Genomic DNA, 19,035 nt, shown 5'->3' on the forward strand with positions numbered 1-19,035 from the left:
AACTAGATATACCTGTCTGACTGCTCCTGTGGCTGCTCCCACAGACCCTGCTGACTGCTCCTGTGGCTGCTCCCACAGACCCTGCTGACTGCTCCTGTGGCTGCTCCCACAGACCCTGCTGACTGCTCCTGTGGCTCCTCCCACAGACCCTGCTGACTGCTCCTGTGGCTCCTCCCACAGACCCTGCTGACTGCTCCTGTGGCTCCTTCCACAGACCCCTGTATAAAGGCGACTGTGGGCTGCTGCTCTCCCTCATTTTCCCCAGGATGTAGTGCTGTTTATTCTTCCAGTCAATAAAAGCCGATATCTCACTTCCTAAGTCTCAGCGTGAGTTATTGATGGTGCATCATAAACCTTAAGTAAACTAATTTCTTCCTTTTGATTCGATATTCCACTTATCTTGTCAACCATGGTTCCTTCACCCACCGTCCTGTTCCTGCCTCAATGGGACAAACCTGTCCAGTAGCCCCGTAAGTGTGTAAGTGCTCCCTGTACAAGGGGGACTGGTTTTGCCTGGGCCCGAGAGAGTCCATTATCCTTGTGAGCTGGTTAGCATTCGGGATGGGAACCAGAGTGATAGTGCTGAGGATGGGGTAGTTGGTTTACAAACAGAAGCAATGTGTAGTGAGACTGCTACCAAGGAGAGGCTGATGATGGGGCAAAATTGCAGCCAACAGGAGGAGCTGCAATGTAAAAGGTGGACAAAATTGAAAAGGGTGAATACAGGATTGGTGACATATCTGAATATGTGCAGTATACGGAATAAGGTAGATGAACTTTTAGCACAGTCACAGATTGGCATGTATGATGTCGTGGGCATCACTGAATCATGGCTGAATGAAGATTATAGCTGGGAGCTTAATGTCCCAGCTATTGAAAGGGCAGGAAAGTAGGCAGAGGGGCTGGTGTGGCTCTGTTGGTAAAAAATGAAATCAAATCATTAGAAAGAGGTGACAATAGGCTGGAAGGTGTTGAATCATTTGGGTAGAGCTAAGGAATCTGCAAGGGTAAAAAGACCCTGATGGGAATTGTATGCAGACCCCCAGACAGTAGTAAAGGTGTGATTTACAAATTACAATGGGACATAGATAATGAATGCCAAAAGGGCAGTGTTACAATAGTTAGGGGGAATTTCAATATGCAAATAGATTGAAAAAAATCAGATTGGTGCTGGATTCCAAGAGGGGAGTTTATAGAACGCCTACAAGATGCTTTTTAGAGCAGCTCATTGGGGATCACCTATTCTAGATTAGGTGTTGTGCAGAATTGATTAGAGAGTTTAAGGTAAAAGAAAACTTAGCGGAAAGTGATCATAATATGATCAAATTCACCCAGAAAGTCGAGAAGGAGAAGCTAAAGTCAGATGTATCAGTATCACAGTGGAGTAAAGGGAATTACAGAGGCATGAGAGAGGAATTTCTGGAAGCAATTTGGAAGGCACGGGATACATACATTCCAAAGAGGAAGAAGTGTTCTAAAGGCAAGATGAGACAGCCGTGACTAACAAGAGCAGTCAAAGCCAACATAAAAGCCAAAGAGAGGGCATTTAATAGAGCAAAAATTAGTGAGGTTAGAGGATTGGGAAACTTTTAAAAACCAGCAGAAGACAACTAAAAAGTAATTAAAAAGGTAAAGATGGAATACAAAAGTAAGCTAGCCAAAAAGATGAAGAAGGTTCTAGACACAAAGTGTAAAAGAGAGGCGAGTGTGGATAACAGACCACTGAAGAGGTAGGATGGAATACAGTGTCGGGAAGTGTATGGTCATGCATTTTGGTAGAAGAAATTAAAAGGTAGACTGTTTCCTAACTGGAGAGAAAATACAAAAATCTAAGATGCAAAACGACTTGGGAGTGCTTGTCCAGGATTCCCTGAAGATTAATTTGCAGGTTGAGTCTGTGGTCAGGAAGGCAAATGTGATGTTAGCATTCATGTCAAGAGGACTGGAAAATCAAAGCGAAGATGCAAAGCTGAGACTTTATAAAACACTGGTGAGGCCACACTTGGAGTATTGTGAACAGTTTGGGACCACTTATCTTAGAAAGTATGTGGAGAGGGTTCAAAGGAGGTTCACGAAAAGGATTCCAGGATTGAACAGCTTGTCATATGAAGAGCGTTCGATGGCTCTGAGTCTGTATTCACTAGAATTCAGAAGATTGAAGGGTGACCTGATTGAAACCTATCGAATGGTGAAAGGCTTTGATAGAGTGGATGTGGAGAGGATGTTTCCAGTGGTGGGAGAGTCTGACCAGAGGACACAGCCTCAGAATAGAGAGGCACCCTTTTAGAATGGAGATGAGGAGGAATTTCTTTAGCCAGAGAGTGGTGAATCTGTGGAATTCGTTGCCACGGGCAGCAGTGGGGGCAAAGTCACTGGGTATATTTAAGGTGGAGGATGATGGATTCTTGATTGGTCAGGGCATGAAAGGATGTTGGGGGAAGGAGGGAGTCAGGAGATTGGGGCTGAGAGGAAAAATGAATCAGCCATGATGAAATGGTGGAGCAGACTCGATGGGCCAAATGGCCTAATTCTGCTCCCATATCTTATGGTCTAAACGACTTCCATGTTTCTGTTGTTCATTCCCCTGAATACATCCATTCCCAAATTATTCTCCCCAGTTCTTGTTTATTTGCATCATAATTCCACCTCCTCCAATTAAATACTTCCCCTACATCTTCGCAGATGCAGTGGAAAAACCTTGTTTTGCATGGCATCTCTACAGATCATATCAAAACGTCATTCATTACATTGAGACAGTAAAGAGAAAATCAAGATTGGAATGAAGAACATACAGTAATTGTAAGAGTTCCATAGAAAACGCAAGGTAACGAGATGCAACTTACTCTAAGATGCGAGGGCACAGCAAGGTAGATCACGAGGTCAAGAGCCTATCTTTATCATTGCTGTGTGAAATCAGGTTCACAGGTTTGATGAATTGGATCGGAAGACACTGACGACTGGAAGAACATTACCTCTTTACTTCCAGGACAAGACAGACACTAAAGATTCGGTAAATCCTTCAAGTCAAATACTTATCTGAAGAGTGCACCTGGACATTCTCTCTTTGCAACACACTTCCATTCTTCCTGCAGCCCCGGTCATGACCCAGAGAGCAAAAGAAACTGGGTGCCTTCGGCCTGCTCGAGTTATCCTCTACTAGCTCCACGGCATCAACAGATTGAGGACTGTAGCGGCTTATCAACTAATGATGAAGGCAGTAGGCAAGATTTAAATAAAAGATAGGAAGAATTTACGGTACTGCTGAGTCTTGAATGTCAATCTGTTTCTGATATCAGTCCAATCTCATTAACTAACGATCTGAAAAAAAACTGTGAGGAGATATTGTCAGTGCAAAACCTTAAATAAGTGAGGTAATCTTACAGTTTTGTAAATGTAGTAAGTAATGTGAGAAAGCATTGAGAAAGGAAGTGTTGAGGAAACGGAAAGATTGCAGAGAGACTTGGTCAGTTTAGGAGAGTGGGCAAAGAAATGGCAGATGAGATACAATGTTGAGAAATGTACGGTTGTACATTTTGGAAGAAGAAACAATCGGGCAGATTATTATTTAGATGGGGAGAAAATTCAAAAATCGGAAGTGCAAAGGGACTTGGGGGCCCTAGTGCAGGATACCCCAAAGGTCAACCACCAGGTTGGATCGGCAGTAAGGAAAGCGAATGCTGTGTTGGCATTCATTTCAAGAGGAATAGTGTATAAGAGTAAGGAGGTGTTGATGAGGCACTGTGGGGCACTGGTGAGACCCCATTTGGAATACTGTGTGCAGTTTTGGGCCCCCTGCCTTAGAAAGGATGCGCTGATGTTGGAGTGAGTTCAGAGAAGATTTACGAGGATGATTCCTGGAATGCAGGGGCTAACATATGAGGAGCGTTTGTCGGCTCTTGGATTGTATTCATTAGAGTATAGAAGAATGAGAGGGGATCTCATAGAAACATTTCAAATGTTGAAAGGGTTGGACAGAGTAGATGTGGAAAGGCTGTTTCCCTTGGTGGGTGAGGCCAGGACAAGAGGTTACAGTCTTAGAATTAGAAGGTACCCATTTAAAACAGAGATGATTTTAGTCCAAGGGTCGTGGATTTATGGAATTTGTTGCCACATCCAGCTGTGGGGGCCCGATCATTGTGGGTGTTTAAGGAGGAGATTGATAGGTATCTAATTAGTCAGGGTATCAAGGGATATGGGGAAAAAGCCGGAGATTGGAACTAGACGGGAGAATAGTTTAGCTCATGGTGGAGTGGTGGAGCAGACTCGATGGGCCGAATGGCCTGCTTCTGCTCCTTTGTCTTGTGATCTTGAAAGACACAGGGTTAAAAGTTTGACAGGAAGGAAACTGTCACAACTGAATTATATTGAACAACAGTGGCTTTAGTGAGTCATCACAGGAGTGCCCCTAGACATAGCCATGGACAAAGTTAAAGATAATTTTCTCGGGGGTAAAGTTGTAGACACTGAACATTTATAAGTGTTTTCTAGTGGAGAAAGATCAGATAGCTTCTTGGTGTTTATTTAATTTGATGGAAAAATTTGCCGGATAGGGTTAATTTAGGCCATGTGAGTGATATGGTTTGGAACTCTGTACCGTCCCCTCTGAGATACTTTCAGTGCCAGAAGTTTGGTCATGGTGTTGGGGTAAAATGTGATGTGGTGGAGATTATGATAATTGTGGAGAAGGCATTAGGCCAAACTGTAACAAATGGGGTGGGTAACACAGTTCTGCTTAAGCAGGGTGTCATGTAGATAAGAAAGCTGTCCCGATGACTGCATTGGTGTTGCTTCCTGCACCCGTACTGAATTTGTCGACTTCATCAACATTGCCTCCAACTTCCACCCTGCCCTCAAATTTACCTGATCCATTTCCGACACCTCTCCCCCCTTTCCCGATCTCACTGTCTCTATCTCCAGAGTCAGCTCATCCACTGGTGTCTATTACAAACCCCCAGAGAGGTAACTACCTGCTGCAAGGGTCCCTCTTACAGCACTTTGCCTCTGTAGCGGGATAGAGAGGTGGTGAGGCCTAACTGTATCCCCTGCAGGCCTCGGGAATGATACTGTGCTCGGCACCAGTATCTGTCAGTGCCATTCCCTTTCCCCCAAGGTACTGCAATGGGTAAGTAAAATCCTGGGTTCCCCGGCTGGAAAAGGGGCCCGCCGAGCACACCTGCTGGGAGCCATGACCCCATCCCTACATGAGTTTGCCGGGAGGGCACCAGCCACCACTCGACCCTGGTCTGCCAGTGCCTTGTCATCGTCGTCTTCTTCTTCTTCTTCTATTTCCGGCAGTTTAGACGCATCTCGGCGTGTTACTGCCCTCTGCAGGACGTACAATTAATTACAGAATTTCAAGAAACTCAAATTCTCAAATATAAACTAGTCGCACGTAGAAACAGAATAATAAACTTTTCAATCAGATGGTGGTTCTCTTGGTGGCCGAAGCCTTAATAGAAAAACAAAATACATTTAAGTCAGACAGCCTCTTGAACAATATTCTTCTTTCAATTTTAAATTGATTACAACTCGGCAAAACATGCTGAACTGTCTCTGGATTACCACAGTCACATAATCCAGTTGGATGTTTTCCTGTTATCTTTAAGTAATAGTTTAGCCCACAATACCCCAACCTAAGTCTTGTTAATTTCACCATATCTCTATGATTTAAAGAGTAACAGTCTGAGACCTTTTTAACTAGAGGGCGACTAGAAAAGAAATGCCTTCCCTTTAATTCATTTTACCAATCTTCTTGCCATTTCTTCTCTATGGCTTTTTTCATCCTACTTCTCAATTCTGCTCTGCCGGGGGTATTCTAATTCCTACTTGCCCGCTCTGTAAGGAAGACTTCGCAATGCCACCCACAATTTCATTTCCCTCCACCCCAGCGTGCCCTGGTATCCATGTAAATCTAACTTCACAACCCATCTTCCCTACTCTAAACAAAGCTAAGAGAATCTCAATAACTATGTCAGGATGAGCTTTTGATTTATTCCTTTTATAGCCTCTAAGGCAGCAGCAGAATCTGAACAGATGACAACCCTGCATGGTCGAGAGTCTCCTATCCACCATAAGGCCCAGAGGATTGCTAATACCAGTGCCTTGTCATGTGGGGGGTGTGGCTTATATGCCAGTCGAAAGCAGCTTGGACTACGTCGGTCATTGATTGGCCCGTTTGAAATCTCCAGCAGCTCCTCCCCATTGGTTGCCTCGTGTCCCACGGTGCTGGTGCCCGGATGTAAAGAGTAGCACGTGCGGGAGGCTTGCTGTCTCTTTCCTTTGTCTCCAGGGAACGCTCCTCAGAACCATGGGTAAAGTTTGCCCCAGAGTCACACTCTTTGCAAAGTACCTGTTTGTTGAGTACTTAGTTTTCTAGTTTGTGCAACTTGGGGGAACAGATGTTTGGTCGAATCCTTTAGTGCTTGTAAATAAACGAATAATGTGCTTATTCACAGTCACTGCTTTCTGTCTCACTCCCCAGACCCGTGAACCTGCTTCCACATTTGCAGAGCCTCCAGCGAGCGACGTGGGAAACCGTGAGCGGAATGCGATGACTCCCGTGGAGCACAAAGGAGGCCCCAGAGATCGGCCTCTCTCCCGTAACCGCCTCCTTGCCTCCCTTCCCTTAGCAATGCTCCATCCATGTGGCATAGAAGGTCGGAGTGGAAACCCCACCTACCTGCCCCCTTGGGAGCCCGGCTCTGGGCAACACCAAAAACATTTCCAATCCCGGTCTACTTTTCTAACGTGCTCCTGACCACGGGGACCTTCCCCCCCCACGTACTCTTGTCCCTCCAATAATCCGATGGCAGCAAATACGGTACCCCTTTTCACCAGTCCCAATAAGGACAGCGCCATTCCTGCTTTAACGATACACTATGACCCCTCAGTGGGTTGTTGCTGGCGTGATAGAGTTCTGTGGACACAGCCCACTGGCGAACGGCTCTGTTCCCTTCCTCCACTCCTCCTGGGGCTTCAGATCTCACTTAAAGAAAAAGGGATACCTGATTGTTAACTGCTGCTATCAATTGCCCCCGTAGCAATTCATCATCCCTGTGGGTAGCGGGTGGCACCCTGAGGGTGGTACTAATCACGTGGTGGGAGGACAGACACCCCAGGACACCCCATCACGTTCGTCCCAGATCCTCAGAAATCTCATGGGCAGAGGCTCCCCCAGCTTCTGTCTGTACCTGTCTTCCAACTCCATCAGGTCCTTCGCAGAATCAGAATCAGGTTTATTATCACAGGCATGTGTCGTGAAATGTGTTTAACATACCAGCAGCAGTTCAATGCAACAGATAATGTAGGAGAAGAAAAAAAAAATCAATTACAGTATACGTATATTGAATAGGTTAAAAATTGTGCAAAATACAGAAATATATAAGTGAGGTAGTGTTCATGGGTTCAACGTCCATTTAGGAATCGGATGGCAGAGGGGAAGAAGCTGTTCCTGAATTGCTGAGTGTGTGCCTTCAGGCTCCTGTACCTCCTCCCTGATGGTAACAGTGAGAAAAGGGCATGCCCTGGGTGCTGAGGCAGGAGTTCAGTCTAGTCATGACCAACCTCTCAAAACATTTCATCGCTTCGATGTGAGTGCTACCGGGCGATAGTCATTAAGGCAGCTCACATTATTCTTCTTGGGCACTTGTATAATTGTTGCCTTTTTGAAGCAAGTGGGAACTTCCACCCGTAGCAGTGAGAGGTTGAAAATGTCATTGAATACTCCCGCTAGTTGGTTGGCACAAGTTTTCAGGGCCTTACCAGGTACTCCATTGGGACCTTCCACCTTGCGAGGGTTCACTCTCTTTAAAGACAGCCTAACATCGGCCTCTGAGACAGAGATCACAGGGTCATCAGGTGCAGCAGGGATCTGCACAGCTGTAGTTATACAGCTTTCAAAGTGGGCATAGGAGGTGTTGAGTTCATCTGGTAGTGAAGCATCACTGCCGTTCATGCTATTGGGTTTCGCTTTGTAGGAAGTAATGTCTTGCAAACCCTGCCAGAGTTGCCGTGCATCCAATGTCACCTCCAACCTGGTTCGAAATTGTCTCTTCGCCCTTGAAATAGCCCTCCGCAAATCATACCTGGTTTTCTTGTACAGGCCTGGGTCTCCAGACCTGAATGCCACAGATCCGGCCTTCAGCAGACAACGTACCTCCTGGTTCATCCACGGCTTTTGGTTTGGGAACGTACAGTAAGTTTTCGTAGGCACACACTCATCGACACAGGTTTTAATGAAGTCGGTAACAACTGCAGCATGCTCATCCAGGTTCGAAGATCAGAATCAGAACCAGGTTTATTAGCACCAGCATGGGACGTGAAATTTGTTAACTTAGCAGCAGCAGTTCAATGCAATACATAATCTAGAAGAAGAAAAAAAAGTAAATCAATTACTATATATATATATTGAATAGATGAAAATCGTGCAAAAAAACAGAAATAATACATATTAAAAAGTGAGGTAGTGTCCAAGGGTTCAATGTCCATTTAGGAATTGGACGGCAGAGGGGCAGAAGCTGTTCCTGAATCACTGAGTGTGTGCCTTCAGGCTTCTGTACCTCCTCCCTGATGGTAACAGTGAGAAAAGGGCATGCCCTGGGTGCTGGAGGTCCTTAATAATGGATACTGCCTTTCTGAGACACCGCTCCTTGAAGATATCCTGGGTACTTTGTAGGCTGAGATGGACCCAGTTACAAATATTTATGTAAAGTGTACGCTTGGGCCCTTCCTCATTGCAGTATACTTCTAAGTTTCCCACAGCACCAGTGGTGACCCAATCCATGTTGACACAGAGAGCAAGACTTTCTGTACATAAGATTTATGCAACCAGTGGATGGGCTGCTTTGCTCCTAAAATGGGCCGTTCCCTAGCTAACACAGGGGAGTGGCTTTCGACGACAGGAAAAGTTACCACTCACTGCAACAATCATACACGTGGTCTCTTCAGTAGTTTCCCTAGGACCTTTCCTGATCCTGGATGTCCCATCAGGCTTTTGTATCTTCTAGCCAAAAAAAGGAGGGAGAAGAGAGAATGCCTGCTGTGGGTGGGGTCTTTTCTGAGGCAGCAATCACGCAGACAGATTCCATGGAGGGGAGGCTGATTTTCAAAGTAGACCGAGCTGTGTTCAGTTGCCAAACAAAACTGTCATGCACCTGCAGAGGATGCTTTCAATGGTGGGTCTGGTCTGTCATAATGGCTGACCTCTGTTGGGACGCACTGAATTTCCTTTGCATTCTGAAGAAGTAGAAGTACTGGTGCATTTTCTTGATCATCATCTACATGTGGTTGGACTGGGGCAAGTGATGTTTACAGCTAGGAACTTGAAACTCCCAGTTGTCTCCACCTCAGCATCACTGACCCATCCATGAGCGTCTGCTCTGCCCCACTTCCTGATGTCAAAGACCAACTCTTTAGTTTTGCTGACATTCAGGGGAAGGTTGTTAACATAACACCAAGCCACGAGGCTCTCTAACTCCTTTGTGCACTCTGACTGGTTGTTATTGGAGATCTGGTCATCAGTGAATGTAGATGTAGTGAGAGCCGAGTCTGATTACACATTAGAGAGTACAGGGGGTAGAGTAGGAGCCTGAGGATGCAGCCTTGTGGCACACCCATGTTGAGAATAATCATGGCAGAGGGGTTTGTTGCCTATCCTTACTAATTATAATTATCTATGCTCTTCAGGATTTTATAAACCTCTTTAAAGTCACCCCTTAGTCTCCTTCACTCCAGGGAAAAGTCCCAACTTATTGATGTTGTCCTTGTAACTGAAACCTAATGGTCTCGGCAACATTCAAGTGATTTTTTACTTCACCTCAACAAGGCTAATCACATCCTCGCTATAGCACGGCGACAAGAATTGCACACATTTAGTCCCTGTGCTGTCTCACCATTGTCTGTAGAGCTGTAACTTGGCCTCCAAACCCTGGTATTCAAAGCCCCAATGGATGAAGGAAAGTAGGCCATACGCCTTCCTCACCAACATCTCTCATGCTGTCTACAGGTTCATGGAATGAAGAACTTGTATTTGTTGGTCTCTGTTCTACAGTGCTCCCCAGGATCCTGTCATTCACATGCATGTCCTATCATCATTTAACTTCCCAGAATGTACGATGTCACACTTTTCAGAGTGAAATTCCATTTCCATTCCTTTACCCACTTTCCCAGTTCACTCAGATCATGTTGTAACCTCAGACAACTTTTCCTCTGTAAAGTACGCTGCCAATTATGGTGTCGTAGCTAAACATACTAATCATTAAACCTATCCACATCTTTAATATATAGGGCACCCAACTGACTTGACAATAAGGAAGAACTTTAAACACATTGAGTTTAAAACAGAATTGAATTACTTGACTAGGTCCATTTACACACCAGCAAAAACAACCCACGACAGTGCTCAGAAATGGTTACAACTGGAGGTGAAGAACAACAGTAATAATGGCTGAATCAGTTCCTGGAGTACAATCCTTCATCATCAGCGGTAAAGCAGGCAGAGGGGTGATAAGAGGCACAGATCAAGTGGGTAGCCAGAGGCTTTCCCCCAGGGCAGAATTGGCTAATACAAGGGCATAATTTTAAAGTGATTGGAGGAAAGCATGGGGGTGGGGGGGGAGAGAAGGTGCTGTCAGTTCTGGTGTGTGTCAGGTGCTGTCTGGGTGGGTGCATGGACCACTCTGCCAAGGGCGTTGGTAGAGGCAGATTCATTAGGGTTATTTAAGAAACTCAATGATAGAAAAATGGTGGGTTGTTTAGGAGGCAAGGGTTAGATCTTAGAATAGGTTAGAAGGTCAGCACAACATTGTGGGCCGAAGGGCCTGTACTGTACTATAATGTAGCTATTCTATGTTGATGCAAGTGGGGTTAGTTTAGGGAGCCGTGAACGGGTTGGGCTGAAGGCTCCGTTTCTGTGCCGTGAAGAGTTGAAGAAGTGCAGCCCCCTACTCCGACGTTGTCAGGAAAGGCTGTCGCAGTGCCACAGGCAACATCTTTCAGAGGAGCCGTTTTCTCAAGCAAACGCAGCTATGTCAGCCAGAGCTGGAGAACTATTCCCCAAGGTCTCCAAATAACATTTGCTCCCCAGTCAGCATTACAGATCCTTCCACGGTCACGCTATCGTTCCTGTGAGCACCACACAAAACGCTGGAGAGAAATTCAACGAGACCCTCTCTCGCTGCCACCCGCCAGCCTTTATTTCTTCCTGCTCCCCCACCCTATTCCGGCTCCTGCATTCTTCCCTTCTCAACCTGATGAAGGGTCTCGGTCTGAACCGTCGACTGGGTATTTCTTTCCCTAATGACGCTGCCTGACCTGCTGATTTCCAGCAGCTATAGCGTGTGGCTCAGGATTTCCAGCATCTGCGGAAACTCTCGGCAGTGGTTTGCTGTGAACATACTCCGGCAACATGATGTTGGACCGGGCGCTGTTTAAATGTAGTTTTCGCCCAGGAGCCCAGGGGGCATGCGCCTGACTTCAGACGTGACGCCATCCGGCCCTGACGGAAGTTTTCGGCACAAAAACTCAGCAGGCCAGGCAGCATCCATGGAAAGGAGCGAACGGCGCGCGTTTCGGGCCGAGGCCCTTCTCCAGGACCGGGGGAAAAGAGACTAGAGGTCGGAGTCGGAAGGTGGTGGGAGGAGAGCCGAGCTTCGGGACGTGCATTTAATCAACACCGAGGAGCAGGAAGAGACGGTACGGGCGCCACAAGCACCGTGGGCTGCCGCAGTGAGGATTACCCCTCCCCAACACCCGTCATTTACCCCCCGGCTTGGGGCTCTGAGCCTGCCTGACATGTACGTGGCAGGTGTACCTGTGGTGTAGGCCACTTGCTCGTGCGCCTGGAATTGTGGTCAACGAGGCGGCCATTGCTGCCACAGGAACACGGTGTTGGCTGTACCACAGTGGACTGAGGAGTGTGCAGAGGCAATTAGGGAGAGGATTGAGGCGTTTAGGAAAGTTAAAAAGTATCACCCTCTGAGTGACCTTATTAAGTATAAAAGGACACAGGCCGTAGTGAGGAAAGTAGCGAAGCTTGTGAATTTTTTTTTACTGGGGTCCTATTGTGATAGTATTGGAAGGGATGTTAAACTTGAAAATGTTTGGGGAATGATTAAGAAAATGGGGCTGGGAATTCATAGGGTTAATAACATTCCAGTATTGGTTAAGGAAGGTGATATGATTGTTCCTGAAATGGAGAAAGTTCAGTTACCAGCTTGGTCATTTGCTGCCATTGGTAATCTAAGTGAAGAAGTTAAACAATGTAGGGATAAGGTTTTAAGTGAATACGTTTTGAAAGCCAGCTGCAGCAATGATAGTATTAGTAATGTGGAGTTTCCTTTGTGTGAACTTAAAAAAGCTATTAATTTTACAGGTCAGGTGGCTCCAGGAAAGGATGATATGTTATTGTATTTAAACCTATAGCCAACACTCTCTTGAGATAATAAAAATTTTTGAATCTTTGTGGATTTTAGGCCATCTTCCCTCCTCCATGGAAAGCATATGATATGTTATGGAGGGAGGGTCTTTTGATTAAATTATGGAAATTTTGAGTGAGAGGAGGGCTATATAGTTTTCCTTTTTTTTTATTTGGACGGTCTGTACAGGCAAGGGTATGTAAGGTATATTCGGGCTTCTGTGATGGAGGGAATGAAACCCAACAGAGCAATATTTGTAGCCCTTTATTGTTTCATATTATGATACTTTCTCTGAGATTGGTACTGGGGTGGGTAAATCACTTTTTGCAGATAGATAGATAGATACTTTATTCATCCCCATGGGGAAATTCAACATTTTTTCCAATGTCCCATACACTTGTTTTAGCAAAACTAATTACTTAAATTACTCAGTAAAAATATGATATGCATCTAAATCACTCTCTCAAAAAGCATTAATAATAGCTTTTAAAAAGTTCTTAAGTAGTTTACTTAGATACATTAAATACAATCAACCCCGGCACTTTAACATATCTTACTCCTGGCGGTTGAATTGTAAAGCCTAATGGCATTGGGGAGTATTGACCTCTTCATCCTGTCTGAGGAGCATTGCATCGATAGCAACCTGTCGCTGAAACTGCTTCTCTGTCTCTGGATGGTGCTATGTAGAGGATGTTCAGAGTTTTCCATAATTGACCGTAGCCTACTCAGCGCCCTTCGCTCAGCTACCGATGTTAAACTCTCCAGTACTTTGCCCACGACAGAGCCCGCCTTCCTTACCAGCTTATTAAGACGTGAGGCGTCCCTCTTCTTAATGCTGCCTCCCCAACACGCCACCACAAAGAAGAGGGCGCTCTCCACAACTGACCTATAGAACATCTTCAGCATCTCACTACAGACATTGAATGACGCCAACCTTCTAAGGAAGTACAGTCGACTCTGTGCCTTCCTGCACAAGGCATCTGTGTTGGCAGTCCAGTCTAGTCTAGTCTAGGATGGAGCTTTATGGATCAGAGGTAGAAATTTCAACTTAAATGTCTATAGGATGCATTAGTGATTAATATGGTAGAACAGTGGGCAGATAGATGGGGTTTTAAGCTTTTAGTGGCTGAGACACAAGTTATGTGTTTCATTAAGAGGATCAATAGACCTGCACTTGATTTGAAATTATACGGTCAAACTCTTGAAGAAGTGTCAGTGGTAAGATTTCTAAATGTGTGGATGGATAATAAGCTGACGTGGAAGCACTATATCAGTAAGATAATGGATCCCTGTAAAGGAACATTAAATATTTTAAGGTGTCTATGTGCGTATTCTCGGGGTGTGGGACTGGTGGTTCCAGTGATAGTATCAAAGGGCTACAGACAGAAACACACCTTTCGGTCCTTCTAGTAGTTTTTTAAACCTGTATTTACAAAATTTCTCTTAAAGTTGAAATCGAACCCGTACCCATTTCAGCTGGCAGCTCGTTCCACACTTCCACTGCCCTCTGAGTGAAGAAGCTCCCCTCGAGTTCTCCTTAAAAATTTCACCTTTCACCCTTAACCCATTACTTCTAGTTCTAGTCTCGCCCAAGCTCAGTGGAAAAAGCCTGCTTGCATTTGCTCTGTCTATGCCTGTCATAATTTTGTATACCTGTATCCAATTTCCCCCCATTTTCCTACGCTCCTGGGAATAAAGTGGTAAGATTTCTCAGCATGTGGCTGGATAATAAGCTGACATGGAAGCACCATATCAGTAAAATAATTGATAAATGTAAAGGAGCGTTAAATATTCTTAGGTGTCTATGTGGACGTTCTTGGGGTGCTCCACGAAAATCTCTTGACTATTTATATTTGTTTAATTCGATCTGTACTTGATTATGGCTGTGTGGTTTATGGATCTGCTTCATCTGCACTTTAAAATGCTTGGGTGATAAAAACACCAGCTGTGTTGTGGTGCAGTAGGGTCACCCCGATTTCAGCTTTACTGGTTGAAATGGAACAATGCAAAGGTTGAAACTGATGTCAACGTACTGGTTTAATTTGACGGGACAGAGGAATGATCATCCTGTTGGGGAACTGTTGGGAACATCACAAGGATGTTTTTAATTTTAGGTGGCTTGGTTCTTATCAAGCTAGGAATATGGGTTTGCTGGATTACACAATTTGTCCCACTGTAGCTTTACCATAGAACACTACGGCACTGTACAGGCCCTTCAGCCCTCCATGTTGTGCCGACCCATATAATCCTTTAAAAAAAGTACTAAACCCACACTACCCCATAACCCTCCATTTTTCTTTCATCCATGTGCCTGTCCAAGAGGCTCTTAAATGCCCCTAATGTTTTAGCCTCCACCACCATTCCTGGCAAGTCATTCCAGGCACTCACAACCCTCTGTGTTTATAAAAAACAACAAAACAACAACAAAAAACAAAAAAAAACTTACCCCTGATGTCTCCCCTAAACTTCCCTCCCTTAATTTTGTACCTATGCCCTCTGGTGTTTGCTATTGGTGCCCTGGAAACAGGTACTGACTATCCACCCTATCTATGCCTCTCATAATCTTGTAGACCTCTATCAAGTCCCCTCTCATTCTTCTACCCCCACAGTGGGTTTTTTTTACAATTACTTTAATTGATTTGAGGTTGCATGGTTTAATGAATGCCAAGGATCCTGATATGCCTGAGAGTCTGTTGGTTCATCAATATGTTAAAGAAAAATATTGTGATATGTTAACCATTTTTACTGATAGATCAAAAGATAATTTAACAGGGGATGTTGATGTGGCTGTTTTGTGTCTGAATTACAGGTAACAATAAAGAAAGATCTTACTAATCATTTATAAGTATATGCAGCCATCATTTATCAACAAGTATCTGGGAGTACAGTTAGACGAGAAGCTAGACTGGACTGCCAACACAGATGCCTTGTGCAGGAAGGCACAGAGTCGAATGTACTTCCTAAGAAGGTTGGCGTCATTCAATGTCTGTAGTGAGATGCTGAAGATGTTCTATAGGTCAGTTGTGGAGAGCGCCCTCTTCTTTGTGGTGGCGTGTTGGGGAGGAAGCATTAAGAAGAGGGACGCCTCACGTCTTAATAAGCTGGTAAGGAAGGCGGGCTCTGTCGTGGGCAAAGTACTGGAGAGTTTAACATCGGTAGCTGAGCGAAGGGCGCTGAGTAGGCTACGGTCAATTATGGATAACTCTGAACATCCTCTACATAGCACCATCCAGAGACAGAGAAGCAGTTTCAGCGACAGGTTACTATCGATGCAATGCTCCTCAGACAGGATGAAGAGGTCAATACTCCCCAATGCCATTAGGCTTTACAATTCTACCGCCAGGACTTAAGAACTTTTTAAAGCTATTATTAATGCTTTTTGAGATGGTGATTTAGATGCATATCATATTTTTTTTTACTGAGTTAAGTAATTATGTAATTAAGTACTTTTACTAAGTATGTAATTAGTTTTGCTACAACAAGTGTATGGGACATTGGAAAAAAGTTGAATTTCCCCATGGGGATGAATAAAGTATCTATCTATCTATCTATCTATTTTGAGCTTACCGTTGGTGGAGGAAGTTTGTCCTTGCAAAGTTGTAATTTGATCAGTTTCTTTTTTGGTTTCGATTAGTCCTAAAACAGGTCATTCTAGCAGTAGGTCAGATTCTAGTAGAAGCTCTTCAAACATTATTTCATGTTCAGAAATAACGTCTTCTTGTGGGTCCTACGCATAAAGCTGTTGAGGGGAATGAGCGGGTTGATTGCTTGACCAAAAAACTGTTAAAAGTTCATCTGTGGATACAGACCTTCCACTTAGCAAATCAGAAGCTAAGGGATTGGTGGGGTTAAGAATTAGGGGATTATGGCAAGGTTCATGGGATAGTGGGCATAAGGGGCGATACCTTTACAGAATACATAAAACTGTTGGGTTTATAGGAGAAGGGGGTAAAACAAGACGGGAAGGGATTATTTTGACATAGAATTGGGCGTACTATACTTTATTTCTAAAAGGTTGGAAACCATCACTTTGGGGAATGTAGGTTTTGTCATCATTGTGGAACAGTTGAATGTATTCTTTTACAATGAAGCGTTTAAGGTTGAAAGAAAGCAAATGCAGGCTGCACGTAGTTTTAGGGTTTGATAGTTTTCATTTAAAAACTTTTAAGTTATGGAAGTGACTAATTTAATTCACAATATTGTCCTTAATTATTTAAAATCTATCGGGCTTTTTGGGGTAATTTATTTTTCATCTGATGAAGAACTAGGAGTGGTTTTATTTTCCGACTGTCTACACCATATATATCAAACTCAAGGCCCGCGGGCCAAATCCAGCCCGCGGTGGAATTATCTTTGGCCCGCGAGATAATATCTAATTACTATTAAAGCTGGCCCCGGTAATCGAAGCGCCTATGGCGTATGATATGGCTAATGCTGAGTTTATTCAGGTACCAGGTTTTCAGGGTTTTTAGTGTTTATTCGGCAGTCTTCTTCATAAGAAATGGAATTTGTAAAGTGAAACACTTTGTAGTTATAGCAGAGACCGAGACACATGAGAGCAGACTGAAAAAACGGAGGCAACGAAAGCTGCGTTCGCACGCGTCCGACTGATCCGGCCCGCATGAAGCTGCATTTTGCTCAATCCGGCCCGTGACCTAAAATGAGTTTGACACCCCTGGTCTACACCACGCTCCAGTGCACCTGTGAGCTGGAATTGCCAACCGCCATTAAAAGTCAGAAGAAGAACCCTGTGTTACAGGCAGATGATGTGGCTTCCCTGCCAAGCTTTCGATACCCAAATCTGAGCTGGAACGAGGAGAAACTGAGTCACACTCCTAGTAAATGAAGGAAATAAATCTCTGATCTAGCTGCTGGTTATGTCAGATGATGCAAGAACAATTGCCTTTTTCCTTTGGTAGACAAATTACCTTGAGTGATGTAAGTGAGGATTTAATGTGTGAGGACGACAAAACAGAGTTAATATAGATTTGGTGTGCGTAGTTGTCATGCATTTGGATAAAAGAGCCTCTTTGTGCTGTGTCTCTCTATGATACCTGAAGAGTAGACTATCTGTTGGATGGAAGCGACCAAGAACTCTGATAGAGGCCGATGCCAAGTTGTTAAGCTCGTCAGTGGGAGGCGGTGCTTTAGCACTGCTAGCCCACCACCTCGAGGGAGTCTTGATCATAAGCGGGCCAAAACTCCTGAGGGCAGGTGGCAGATCAAATGATGATCCCACTGACGATAGCACAGGACAGTTAACATCTTAGTCCACGTGTATTTTCAATTCGTTTGACTCCAACATAGATTTAGGATAAGAAACTGATGATTGACTTTTTTTTTTAAAAAACACACACACTTTGGGATTGTTACTAGAATTGGAATGGGTGGATATAGTGTATTTGCATTTTTGGAAGGACTTTGAAAGGTGCCGTACAAAGTTGTGAAACAAGATTGGGACAACATGGTCGTGTAGCGATTAGCGTAACGCTAATCTAGCGACAGTGATCGGGGTTGTCTGTACAGGGTCTACATGTCCCCTGTTACCATGTCGGTACCTTCCCACTTTTCATAGTGAGTTCATGGTCATTTGGGTGTAATTGGGCAGTGCAGGCTCTTGCGGCCATAAGGCACCTGTTACCATCCTGTAAAAATGTGGGGGGAGAAACTAGGGTTTGCAGTATTATACTGGTGTGAATTGAAGATTGTGTAATAGAAATAGATCGAAAGATCAGGAATAAACAATCTTTTCATGGTTACGAAGCTGTACGGATTGACGCAGTTCACAAGCCATGATCAATGTTTTGGGGCCTGGTGTTTCCAATGGTGCAGAACTGGGTGACCGTGTGCGTTGTAACCAGGACACAGAAAGTGATCGAGTGTGCAGGATATGTGTGTGTGTGTGCGAGAATGACCCAGCGATGACAGCGAAACCTGTGTGGGAGAACTTTGAAAGTGGAAAAGCCGTTGCACTGGGGGAATGGTGCAGCTGCTGGAAGTTTGAGAAATCAATGTTCACGCCGTCAGGTTGAACATTGATGGCCGAGCCGCACAATAAGGTGTTGCTCCTCCAACCTGAGTGTGGCCTCATCGCGGCAGTAGAGGAGGCCGTGGACTGGCATGTCAGAACGGGAAGTAGAATTAAAATGGGTGGCTTCTGGGAGAGCTGCTGGTAATGGCTCCCTCTTTCCCCCTCCCCTCACCAATCCCCATTTCCACTTTCCCCCTCTCAACTTGTCTCCTTACCTGATTCACCTTCCCTTTTTTTCCACGGCCTTCTGACCTCTCCTATTCAGTTGCCCCTTTCTCCAAGCCTTTATCTCTCATCGATTGACTTCCCAGCTCTTTGCTTCACCCCTCCCCCTCTCCTGGTTTCACCTATCGCCTACTACCCTGGATTTCTTCCTCCCCTCCTCCCACCACCTTGCTCTGCCCTCATCCAGTCCTGGTGAAGGATCTCGGCCCGGAACATCAACTGCGTACCCTTTTCCATAGACGCTGCCTGGCCTGCTGGGTCCCTCCAGCATTTTGTGTGAGTCGCTTCGAATTCCAGCATCTGCAGACTTTCTCTTGTTTCTGGATGATGGAACGGATGGTTCAGTGGCCATATTTGTGGGAGGTA

At 44.9% G+C, this 19,035-nt stretch overlaps 1 protein-coding gene across 1 annotated transcript in view; it reads left to right on the forward strand.

Annotated features, from left to right (window-relative positions):
• Positions 1-11,488: 11,488 nt before the first annotated feature.
• The window catches only part of LOC140716398 (uncharacterized), a 55,998-nt gene continuing 48,451 nt past the window's right edge, over positions 11,489-19,035 (forward strand). Inside the window, exon 1 of the mRNA XM_073029090.1 lies at positions 11,489-11,691. The gene's annotated coding sequence lies outside the window, so the exon portion shown is untranslated. The remainder of the gene's footprint in view (positions 11,692-19,035) is intronic.

The sequence above is a fragment of the Hemitrygon akajei genome, chromosome 25 (assembly GCF_048418815.1).
Source record: "Hemitrygon akajei chromosome 25, sHemAka1.3, whole genome shotgun sequence".
In the NCBI taxonomy this organism is placed as follows: domain Eukaryota; kingdom Metazoa; phylum Chordata; class Chondrichthyes; order Myliobatiformes; family Dasyatidae; genus Hemitrygon; species Hemitrygon akajei.